Source organism: Sinocyclocheilus grahami, unplaced genomic scaffold, assembly GCF_001515645.1.
Source record: "Sinocyclocheilus grahami isolate Dianchi unplaced genomic scaffold, SAMN03320097.WGS_v1.1 scaffold1011.1, whole genome shotgun sequence".
NCBI lineage: Eukaryota > Metazoa > Chordata > Actinopteri > Cypriniformes > Cyprinidae > Sinocyclocheilus > Sinocyclocheilus grahami.
Genome location: NW_015506190.1, coordinates 60,377 through 73,632, shown reverse-complemented (window position 1 = coordinate 73,632; position 13,256 = coordinate 60,377). Strand labels below are relative to the sequence as shown.

At 35.3% G+C, this 13,256-nt stretch overlaps 1 long non-coding RNA gene across 1 annotated transcript in view; it reads left to right on the top strand.

The window, feature by feature from the left end:
* The first annotated feature begins 9,722 nt into the window (after window positions 1-9,722).
* The window catches only part of LOC107565604 (uncharacterized), a 14,918-nt gene continuing 11,384 nt past the window's right edge, over window positions 9,723-13,256 (top strand). Inside the window, exon 1 of the long non-coding RNA XR_001606393.1 lies at window positions 9,723-9,797. This is a non-coding gene — a long non-coding RNA (uncharacterized lncRNA). The remainder of the gene's footprint in view (window positions 9,798-13,256) is intronic.

The following is a 13,256-nucleotide window of genomic DNA, read 5'->3' as shown; positions in this document are numbered from 1 at the left end:
GGGGGGGGTCATCTGATGCTGAGAAAGTCATGCTTTCATCTTCATTGTAATAGCTTTATCTGGAAGGCATTGCCCGGAAGAACCAATGGCAAATTAAGGCCAGGTGTTGAAGATAAATGATTTGATGGTATCGCCCATCAAAACAAAATTCAAACATGTGGTACATGTGTGGCATGATGAGTGGCATTAGAGTAAATGCCGTGACGTCATTAAGTTGTGCCCGCATTTAGGCTGGAGCGCACCTGTGGTGGGTTCTCGTCTGTTAGTTTGCGTGCCTTGGCCTGGTGCAGCGTGTTGTGGTGTGTTGCTGCGACTGTTTCGAGTGGGCAACGGTTTGATGCTGTAGCCTAGTTTTCGTTACAGACGTGGTTTCGGGATATTCCCGTTTGTTATCAGCTGGCTGCTGTGCGGGCGTCTGTGCCCTTCAGTTCGTGATGTATGAATGACTACTGTGAACTATTAAAGGGATGTTTCTTTCTCTCTTCGTGTACCTGATCCTGCAGCTATGTGACGGTTTGATTGTTGATTTTGTGAATTGTGTATAATTTGTTTATTTGTTTTCTTTTTTTTTTATTCTGGTTTATGCGCATTCCCTAATTGAAGTTAATTGTTTTGATTTTCTGTATGTGTATAACAAATATATTTGTTTTTGATTTTGTGGTCAACGACTATTTGGTTGTTTGTTGTTGGTTTTTATTGTTGTTTCCTTTATTGAACCGGGCCAGTAAGGGTTTTTCTACCAAGGGCCGACTATGGATGAATAATTGACATCCACGTGTTTGTTTATATAATTAATAATTTTCTTTTTCTTTTGTGCGTGTGTGTATGGTGTGGAGAGTTTGTTTGTTTCTAGGAGCTGCGGCCTTATTGCGTAGGAAATTGACTGTTCCCTTCTTTTCTTTGGTGGTAGCGTTTACACCGTGTGCTGTGACTGATCACTTCACTGGGGCCCGGGTGCTGTGAGTGTGCAATGCGTGTGAGGGGAACGTGTCTATCTTTTGCCCGGGCATTTCTTGAGAGAGGCCACAGCTTCTGTTCTTTTAAACATATTTGAATGATTGGAGCTTGTTCTTTTTCATGTGCCTCAGATTTTATTTTGATGAATCATAATAAACTTTTGTATTTTTGTATTAAATACCTGTGTCTCCATTCTCCTTGTCTTTAGTAGGGAACCTGTGCGCTGGTCATATTCTCTGGGTGAAATTCCCAGGGTGGCATAGTCGAATATCAATATATGCAGTGTTTTTGCCCCTTTAGGGTATGATTTATTTTGGCTTTTGAACCCCTTTCCCTCTGTCTGCTCCGTGAGGATGCAACACAGAATTATATGGGCAGATTCACGCTCGGAGTTCAGATAAGTAAACAGACAAAAAACAACCACATTTCATTTCCCAATGACTAGTGCAGTTGATTGAATATTGCCATATAGTTTCCAGAAGCTACTGCTAGAAAAGTTAGAAGCACTTTTATAATTGTTCCAAAAGTGAGAAATTAACTTGAATGTTCCGGTTTCTCTAAGCATTAGAGACACGCATACGAAAAAACCCTCCTCCTCCTATTGGACTTCTGCGACTCTAATAATCTGGATATGTTTATCTGTTTCTTGCCAGGCAGGATGTATCAATGTGTACGAAATGGCAGCCGACTCCGAGGATACAAGCTTGTGCTTTTCTTACAGTCTTGTCTCAGGAAATCGGCCTTATCAGTCTTGCCCAAGCTGCTATACAGCAGAATAATTTTACAGCCGGCTGAGAAAGCCTTGGCGACCCTGGATCGTGTGCTGTGCAGGCAAAATTTAACCTTGGTGTCCCTTATCAAATTAGAACTGCCTTTTGTTTACCACCGGCTGACAGAAAGCTATATTTGTGATGGGCATTTTTTGTGAGGCCAAGTGCACCATAGACGCTGATGGATAATTTATGTATATGTGGCCACTATTTGTACGGCACCATTTGTACAGCGCTGACATAAAACCAGGCTTTAGAGACCATGAGTATATGTTTGATAAATAAAGTATGTTGTATTAAAGGTATGAGCACTGTGTGGAGGTCATGTCATAGATTTAAAATGTAACTATGATGCTGGTGATTTTGTTTTACCACTGACCGATCAACAGATCATTCGGATAGTGTACAGACATATACTGTATCAGTCTTGTATCAGTTGCCTTGGACGTTATGGGAGTATTCAGAAATTAATATTCTGAAATATTTGCCATTTGAATGCTGTGATTGACTAAGCTGAATTGAGTATTGACTATTAAGTATTAAATATCAAACAACTGTGATTCTTTTTTTTTTAAGGTTCTCAGTTTATATCAGATTAATCAATCAAAATATCAATATAGTAAGAAATAAAAAAAACAACAGTAAAAATAAAGTGAGAATCTTCAAAGCAGTTTATTTTTTTATTTTTTATTTACCATTTTATTTATTTACCATTTTTAATACATTTATTTAGTTATTTAACCAAGTACTTCTACTTATTTATCTACTTTATTTATTTGGTCATTAGTGTTCTTGTTTGTGTAGATAGATAGATAGATAGATCTAATAAACACACAATTAAATAAACAAGTACATTAATTATTAAATACATAATTAAGGAATCAGATAGCTAGATAGACAGATGATAGATAGACAGACAGACCGACCGATAGATAGATAGATCTAATAAACACAATTAAATAAACAAGTACATTAATTATTAAATACATAATTAAGGAATCAGATAGCTAGATAGACAGATGATAGATAGACAGACAGACCGACCGATAGATAGATAGATCTAATAAACACAATTAAATAAACAAGTAAATTAATTATTAAATACATAATTAAGGAATCGATAGATAGATAGACACACAGATAGATAGATAGATAGATAGATAGATAGATAGATAGATAGATAGATAGATAGATAGATAGATAGATCTAATAAACACAATTAAATAAGTACATTCATTATTAAATACATAATTAAGGAATCAGATAGACAGACAGACAGATAGATAGATAGATAGATAGATAGATAGATAGATAGATAGATAGATAGATAGATAGATAGATAGATCTAATAAACACAATTAAATAAGTAAACAATTAAATAATTAAGGAATCAGATAGACAGACAGACAGATAGATAGATAGATAGATAGATAGATAGATAGATAGATAGATAGATAGATAGATAGATAGATAGATAGATAGATAGATAGATAGATAGATAGATAGATAGATCAAATATACACAATTAAATAAGTACATTCATTATTAAATACATAATTAAGGAATCAGATAGACAGACAGACAGATAGATAGATAGATAGATAGATAGATAGATAGATAGATAGATAGATAGATAGATAGATTGATTGATTGTACACAAATATGGACTGGACACATGCTGCTGGAGAAACGCATTCACACTCACAGAGTGAGTAGACTAGAAATACGGGCTGTGTCTGTTAACCTAGCGAGCTGACTACCTAGACAGCGGTTTTGGGGATTATATGCTCATTCGATGCCCAAAACATTTTCTACACGAACGTTGAACGCGAATACTGTACGTTGCCTAAAAATGCTGTCTAGGTAGTCGCTAACTAGGTTTTGTGACTCAGCCAACTGTCAAGCGTTCAGAAAGCTGCCGCGGTGAGTTGGCTGTACAGTAGCTTTATTTTGATGGCAAGTTTTAGTTAGCTTAACATGTTGTCCATTGTGTAGTCTTTGTGATGGAATCATTTCTTTATAATATCTCTAGAAGTTTACTTTGAGAGACTAGTGTGTGAAAGTTTATGAAGCTGCTAAAGATTTGAGTGAAATCGTGCCAGAGCTGAAAGCTGTAAGTTAGATAATGATGCTTGACTTTAATAAAAAAAAAATGTAAAAAAACATTCTGTCTCTGCAGAAGCACTTGCTGTGTGATTTTTCTTGTGCACATAATGAGGGAGTTATTAAAGTTTGTAAACTGTAATTTGGCCCTCAATCTGAGAATGAACTCTGGCTCTTCTTTTAAAGTACAACAAGAACTGATGTCAAGCAAAGAATTTCCCCAGACTAAGTCAGAGAGCCTTGAAATTTCAGTCAATAGAACTAATTACAAAAACACCCAGAGGAAAAGAACTACACAACAAGGGCCAAAATTAATTAAAGACACAATGAAGGAAAGAAAGAACTTACTTTAACCATTGACAGGGCTGATTTTTTTAACCTTACTGGCAGTCTCACAGGCCTTCTAAAGTTCAAAACTCACTCCCTCAATCCCATTCATTTACTGACTTGTGACTGAAGGTAATTGTGAAGTGTTTAGAATCACCTTTCAATTGTGCTTAATTCATCTACAACTTAATCATAGTAATTATAGTTATTGCACCTATTTCATACATAACATTGTTTTTTTCAGAATTGCACATTCTCAAAAACAACTTGTATAACAAGCTCACATGTATGACTTTCTTCCCTGAAACACAATGGAGAAATTAAAAGGAATCGGGCTGGTCAATTTACTATTAATGGCAACTTTCAAAGTAAAAAAAATAAATTACAAAATTACAAAAAGCACCATTAAAGCAGTCAATATGACTTGTACATCATATTCTAAGCATTCTGAAGTCTTAAATAGCATTGTGTGAGGAACAGACTGAAAGTCGAGCAGCAGTTACTGAGTCAGTGAGACGAAGTCAAGATTTGGATTAATCTGATTCATGAATGAATCATTCAGATTTTGTGAACTCGATCGGCTGATTCATTCACTAATTTCCGTCAATCAAAATGTATCCAATCTGATTTCAGATTTTGAAAGTTCTGTTTATATGAACCCTAAATGATGCAATGTGGTTCATATATTCATACACATGTATTCTGCTGCGAAAGTCACCATGATAAAAAGAAAGCTGACATATGTCAGAAGAGCTTTATTAGCAAAAAATGTAGAAAATATTCAGTCTGACACTTATTAGTTTGTAACACGTAAAATAAACACATTCATAAGATGTAAAACTTATATAAACGTACTCATTACAGCATACTTGCATATGCGCAAACTATTTATGAATCTGATTCAAGCATTTACATGCTTAATTTGTTCCTGTTGTTTGGACCATTTCAGATCTACACCACCATTTTCAATCTGATAGGAATTTTATATGGATTGAGCTAAATCGAACTGACTGAGGTGTTTATATGATGGCTTTTCAGTCTGAGTAAGCCATAAATACATCTGATTATTTGGGTGCATGTAAACTATTATTAATAAAACTTAAATTCTTCCCACAAAACTATTAAATGGCTTCAGAATTTTTTTTATAAAATGCTCAAGTCATGTAGACCAATTCTATGGTGTATTCATGAGGCTTTTGCATCTGATTTTGAAGCTGGAAATCTCCGGCCCCATTCAATTGCATTGTAATTGCATTTTTAAAAAATGTGAAAAATTACCATGATTCTTCAGATCATCTCTTTTTGTGTTCCACTGAAGAAATAAGGTCATACGGGTTTAAAACAGCATGAGGGTAAACAAATAATGACAAAATAATACAATAAATATTGAGAAGTTTACATTTTTAGGTGCACTGCTCCTTTAAAGGAATAGTTCACCTCAAAACAAAAATGTGTTGAACAATTACTCACCCTCAGGCCATCCAAGATGTAGATTAATCTGTTTCTTCATCAGAAAACAGATTTGGAGAAATGTATCATTACATCACATGCTTGCCAGTGGATGCAAATCTTTTTCCGATAAGGAAACAAATTCTTGGATGGCTTGAGGGCAGGGTTTGAAATTAACACCCGCCAACCCGCCAAATGGGGCTAGAAATCAGCTGTGGCGGGTAACGCTGTCAAATCACTAGCCAATTTGGCGGGTTACTTTTCGTAAATTATGTTCACTCATTAATTTCTTGGGGAAGTTCATGCAAGCCAAATCTGCGCAGGTTTAGCGCAAATACTGAACTCGTGAGACATCATGACATTATCGAGTATATTGCAAAAAACAAACAAAACACCTACAGAGGCGTGCATACGCAACGTGATGAAGTCTGGTTAGAGTAGACCAACACAGGCTTTAGTGTGCGTGCACATTTAGAGTGCGATCTTTCACTGCATGATTCAACCTATTAATATGCATTAAGAATGATCACATAATTCAAGATAAGGGGGCAGAAAATTTATATATTCATATAGTTATATCAATTAATATAGTTAATCAATATCACAGGAAGAGTGCCGTTTCTTCTTAAAAAATCAGCATGGTTACAAATGTGATATTTATTTATTAACAGTTCAATAAAGAATAAGTTACTATCAAGAGACTTACGTTTTAGACAGCATATTGGCTGTTTTTGCGCTATTTCTGCGTTATTTCGTCAACAAAAAACATTCCAAACATTCTTTTCATTTTTTAAATAATTTCAAATATCAGCATTCAACATTTCATGTTTAAAATATCAAAACATTACTTATGCATTTGTAACTGCAGGCTAAAGCATTCCATGTCCCTCTAAGCTGCATTAACGTGTAAATGCATCTAAATGCCACTTCATTTGCAACTTCTGCAAAGATTAATTTTATTGATACTGATTTCATTTGTTTAGTAACAGCCTAAATGTATTATTATTATAATTGACTGATTAAATGTAAGAATTTGACTTAAAAGATGATGCACACTTTTAGAAAAAAATGGCTTTATAAAGGTAAAAATGTCCATAAAAGGTAAAAATCCATTTAAATTTATTGGAAAAGCTTAATTTCTATCACTGCTGTGAACTGACCACACAAAATATGAAATATATCAAAAACTTTAGGAGTCAGCTGTCCACGGTAGTCCTTAAGATATCAGCACAATAACACACTCAGCAAAATATCGTCTAATTATCTTTATCAATAAAATATTGAGATATTATTTTTGTCAATATTGCTCACCCCTAGTACTGACACAAAATGATTTGCAACGGTTGCTTTGTCAAGCCCAGTGTAGACAGCCTCAAACTGTTGGTTTATTTCTGTCTCTTTTTTTTTTTTTTTGGTTAGTAGAAGTTATGAATGGCCGTTAACTTAAAAATGTATTAGCCAAATTGGCTGTTGAGTGAAAAAGTGAATTTCAATCCCTGCTTGAGGGTAAGTAAATTTTCAGCAAAATTTTATTTTTGGGTGAACTATTCCCACCTGCTTGAGTTTGTGAGTTTCTGGTGCAATCTCTTTTTGACAGCACTCTACTTTCATCAATAGTGTTGTGGGTGTCAGGTTGGATTAGACCCTTTTAGTTGAAATGTTGATCCAGTTTAGCAGAGTGTTAGGGATACACCTCTCTACCTGCATTGATCTGTTGCTCTCAGCAGGATTGATCCAAGTAATGACATTTTGCACTGTCTGTTGAGTAAATAATTATATATTTATCTTGCATATAAAGCTCAAAGTGCTGTCCTCTCAACCACTGCTGTCATAAACAGAGGATAATATATCTGCTTCAGAACAAGATACACCAGTCAATGCAATTCTTTTTTTTCTGGTCTTAAAGCTTGAAGCTTTTTAGTTTGTGATTTAAATGAAATGTCTGTCAAAACTTTAGTGAAAAAGAATGATATTGTAGTTTATGTTTTTGGACATTCATGTTTATTGCAATTAAATGAAAATGTATTAGGCTATAGGCTGAATTTTAGAGTGCTTTTTTAACTGACTTAAATACCTTTTTTATATGTTATTTCATAACTTCTGTTGTCTTTGAAATATGGTTAAAGAGTCCTGACAAATGTACATTGATAGTAAACGAAAATATACTTTAATGTAATTTCTATTGAAACTTAGTCATATATTTAAATATATTTCTAATTACATATTTATAATAATGAAGTTGTAATTTAGTACATTTAAAATATATTAACTTTACATTCAAACTTTAATATCGAAGAGCATATTACAGTTACAAATTTTATAATTTAATAAATAACACTGAATTAAACTTAATTTTGAAGTTGAAAGACTGAAATAGTATTTTCTAATCATTCTGTTACAAATGAGGCTCCCGCACTACGTCTCTTGCACCACCAGAGGGAGCCTTCACCCGAGTATTAACCACCTCATTCGGACTCAATTTCCCATCAGCCTTCATACCTGGAACTGATCACCCTGCACCTGTCTTCAATTATCTCACACACCTATTTAAGGCACTCTTATCTGCTCTTCAGTGCGAAGTCTTGATTTGCACTGGTGATCATTTCTGAGCATGTGCTGTTATTCTGCCTGCCTGTGTATTGACCTGGACTGTTTATCTCGTTTTCTGATTCTTGCTGCCAGCCCCGAGCCCTTTAGCCTGTTTATCTACTGTGTTTGCTCGCCGCCAGCTCCAGTTCTCTGCCCGTTCTCTGGATTACGTCTACTGTTGGTTATCCTATACTACTACTGTTTACTGCCCTACCTTGTACTGCTTTTGTCTAATAAACTGCAGATGGATCCTCAAGCTACTGACTCATCACACATTCACTCAAGAGATTCGTTCAAAAACACTGAACTAGTCAAAAAAAAAACACCGCTACTACAGTGTGTTGCTTGGAGACATGCAGCGTTTGAGCCTGTTTTGTACTATTTTCGTTGACAAAGCAAAAATACAAAAGTAACTGCCAATATTTTGTCTAAAATTTACGTTTCCCAGTATTAACTTTTGTTTATTGAACTGTTGTATAAAAGCAACATCACACTCGCAAATGTGTTGTCACCATAGACTGTAAAAAAAGATGGACGACGCGTCTCCTATTCCTTCCTGTTTGTGTATGACCTTTGCCTGCCTTTGGATTACGTTTGTGCATTACTCCTTCAATAAACTACTGCATTTGGATCCTCTACCTTCATGTTACTGTGCAGTTCATGACAGTGACTATTGTATTTTCTTTTTTTTAAATGGGATCCTGGGAGGTTCTTGGGATGAATAAACTGAATAAGAGTAAGACTGGAGACCTTAAGGTAAGCTAGTAATCTATTACAGGGGCAAAACAAATAAGTAATATAAGTTAGTGTTCACAGGACAAAGAGTTACATGTAGACAAGACGGTGAGTGATCTGATCCTCTTAATAGCTGAACATTTCTTCCATTTCTGTGATTTTTATCGTGTATTTTAAACACTTTAAATGGTCTATTGTGTTTTAGTTTTCAGCATTTCTCTATCTGTCATAATGGAAAGCTGTTGTTTTGATTAGAACTTCTAATTTGTCAGATATTCACTGTTAATAAAAATAACAATTTGGTCCCTCGATATTCTCTTTGCCACCGTGAAATTTTCTCAGTCTCTCCAAGTGTAAATAAATACGGCCGGGAAGTAAGAAAACACACAGTCCATGTATTCTCAATACTTCAATTTATTCACAGAAATACAGATCTTATATAGGCATGTCGAGGGGAGTTTTTACCCTCTTAACCAATGAGGATAGGGGGACATATCCATACAGGATGTTTTTCCCAAGAACATGTGTTTTGTATAAAATTGCCACATATACAGAAAAACATATCCATATAAGGAATAGACTTCCTTTACCTTGAATATTGCGTAAGAGACATTCAAACACCATACAAGAGAGAGAGAGAGCAGATAGAGGAGGGGTGATTCAGAGAAGGAAAGAGAAAGAGTGAGAAAGGAGGGGTAAGGCATTCTCAAAACAGAGAGTGTTTTCTAACATTCACTCTACAGAAACAGTCGTTTTTTTGTGGTCTTTTAATATTGTATATGTTTTTCTTCTACAGTTGATGAATCCAGCTTATTATAAACATGATCATGGATGAATTTGCTCCATTAGATTGCCTTTTGCCTTCAGGTATTTATTCATTTTAAACTCATTTAAAAGTCTGAATTTATTTATTCTTGCCCATGCATGCATTAACACTTTGTACCGAAGAACATAAACATAGTCAAGAAATATATCATAGTTCAATGCAGTTACACTTCAAATGCTTTAAATTGGCCTCTTTGCATGCTCACAGTTATTATAGTGTGCTATGTCTTATACCTTCTAACTGAATTGTATCGTAATCTAACATATTGTCTTTTATTTTCAGTGTTTAATTCACTATGGTTAAGAATACGATTTTCAAAGAAAAAAAATAATCTCCTATGTCTGTCATTTCTGTATTTATTTATGCATCTCCACAGTGTTTATTCAGGTGTAATTATTTTTGTAATCATTTACTCAGTTTGCACAGATGAGACTACACCAACATGGGCATATTGATGATGCCAAATATTTTATCACACAATGTGGGTTTCTGGGTGCATTTTTATTGGATCTCTACATATAGTATTGGTTCTATTAATATATTAACTTAAAACTTTGCTTTTTACTTAAGCAAAAAAAAAAAAGGGAACTATTAAAACCAGCCAGATTAATATGCTACATTGTTTCAAAGGTCAGGCAATGCTGGCTCTGGTTGTTTAGATGTTTTTTTTGTTGTTTTTTTAAACAGGATGGTAGAAGCAATTTGGCAATTAGCTAATGAGCCCAGTCAAGTTGACTTTGTTCAGAGATGGATAACAGCCCCCCCCATGCAATAACTGGACAAATAAAATGTGTTTCTAAGAATCCGAGAGCAGTCTACAGCAAAATAATTGACAAAAACTTTTTTTTTACTCAAAATTATCCCTCTCTGGGAAGGTGCTCCATAAGTACATGACTAGAAACTAAGTAATCAGACTTTAATGATTGGCCAAGAATTGCAGTCATGCTTTCAATGTGTCTGAGACCGCCTGTGGTCATTATAGTAATGAATGCATTCTCAATGACTAACATCAACTTTTGTCCTGGTGTTAACTTCCCTGAAAATTTTCACCGGTAAGGTGGTAAAGAAGGTTCATGAGCAAACCACTAAATGGCTGTACCACTTTTGTGCTGTATTTCACTGCAAAAACCTGTCTTTAAGAATTCTTCAAGAATTCTTAATGCTTTCTTTCGAAGCCATCCAATAACTTCTGGATATATAAAGAGCAGATGAAATATAAAGATTAATGTATACACACATACATATATATGAAGCTTCTGTCACGAAGATGAATTCCTTGTGCGTGTAAACATATTTGGCAGTAAATCTCATTCTGATTAATATTTTGAAGTTTAATTTTGGTTTAAGTTTTAGGATTTTTAAAAAAAAATGTGATTTGTCATTTGTTTTTAAATTAATAATAATCGATACTAACAGTTAATTTTATTTTTAATAATTGTATTTATTTTTTATTATTTCAATTTTAGATTAGTTATTTTCTTAGTTTTTTTTTTAAGTTGAACTATTTTATTTAATAGTTATATTTTATTAATATTCAATTAAACATCAACACTGCAGTTGTGGAGTATGGTAGCCCAAACAGGCCATGCTTATTTCACAATGAACGCAAAATCAAACTAATTTTTTTTTATTAAGATCTCAACTTAAAGGTTTTTTTAATGCTGTTTTTTCTTGCTCCTACCGTTGAACTTGCTCTTACTGTAGAACTGTAGAATTTTTTTTTGCTGTTGTTAAATTTGATAATTTTCCCAAAAGGTCCACATACTCAAGAGATTTCAAGACAAAAGACTCATGAGAACAAACATACCCTGGAATAGATGGACTCATGTGACCTTACACTTCTCTGAAATGTTCTATATAACCCTTCAGTAAAACAAAGACTGAAGACATGGCCCAGAGTTTTGACCTAGTCCAAAAATACAGCATTCTCATATCTCAGCATGTGCTGCTGATCCTTCAATTCATCCATATTCAAAAAAAATTATATTTAATGGAAGGCTGTTTAGAATAAGATTTGCGTTTCATGTCCTATTCATTCCAATTTGTGAACTAATCAAACCCAGCTTGTTTATGTGTTGAATTGCAAATGTTTTTGTATCCTAATGAACAGCAAGCTCTCAGCTAATTTGGTATATGATAATTTCTGTGTATTTCAATTGATAATTCTGAAAGAAAATATTCAAATGTGGAAAACGTCCTTGGTGCCCTACTAAAAGTGTATGCTATCATAAATGTAATTTACAGGAAGAGGAGATCTGTGGCTGAAATGTGAATAACCAATGTGGAATAACTGTTGCAAAATACAGATGTTGTTTCTTCTTGGAGTCGTCTACCATTTGCCAATGGTATTGCAATTAGCTCTCGTTCATTTATACACTGTTCGCACATTAGGACGTTGATATTTCCCCAGTCTGTTCCACAAGGTGTGTTCTGTTCACAGCAGTGTCCGCGTCAACGTACCTGTGATTTATTCAGAGAGAGTTTTGACACGTACACTGTGTACTCAACTCATTATGTTTGCTCAGGCTGTAATGTAGGGTATCCAATGTATTTATTTGTTTATACAATGTTCACTAAAAAACATGCATTAATGCTGCTGTATGTTCTTAATGCTGCCAGCATTTAGCCATGTGGAAATTTTGGGATTTCAAATGTGTGAGCAGCTTGGCTCTGGAATGTTTTGTAATTAAATGTGTGAACCCATGCATTTGGGACTGTTGGAGTGCTGAGATGCCTTACAGAACGTTATCTTGAAATATCCCAGAGAATGATTAAAACAGAGTCCAGGTGTTGTTGTTCTGTGTGATCAGATCAGCGAGTTTCTGTAAAGCAGTGCTCACATGTGCTTGCGGAGGAATGTACACACTTACGAGAATGAACGAGCAAAACTCCCGCGGCGAATAGAACGGCTTGCAATTAATGAAGAGCACTTCTAGATCTGAACAGCACATCTTCTTTAACACAGTTACATCTGTACACCACCTCTCATTGATGTAAAAGCATGTCCCGCCGCCGCGTGATTTCCCCGTTGATTCTGCGTCGCGGTCCGCTCTGAACAGCTGAAAGCCCGGCAGACTCAACGCGCTGTCCGGAATGGCATCTTTCAGCCAGGTTTCCGTGAAACACAGAGCAGCAGAGTTTGAAAAATCCTTATTTGTCTGGGAGAGCAGAAGAAGTTCGTCCGTTTTGTTGGGTAGAGAGCGGAGATTTGCCAGATGGATGCTTGGCAACGGCGTTCTGAATCCGCGCTGTCTGAGCTTCACGAGCGCGCCGGCTCGCTTCCCCTGTCTGCGCGTCCTGAAGCGCTTGATCAGCGCAGCAGCTCCCCCGACAACAATGTCCAGCAAAACATCAGAATAATCAAAAACCGGTGAAATATCGGGTGGCGTGTACTTTCTAATGTCCAGCAATTCGTCTCTGGTAAAACTGATTGCAGGGATATAATTAAAAACAGGACAAACTAACAAAAACATAAAAACAACAGCGGAGCACGCCACGGA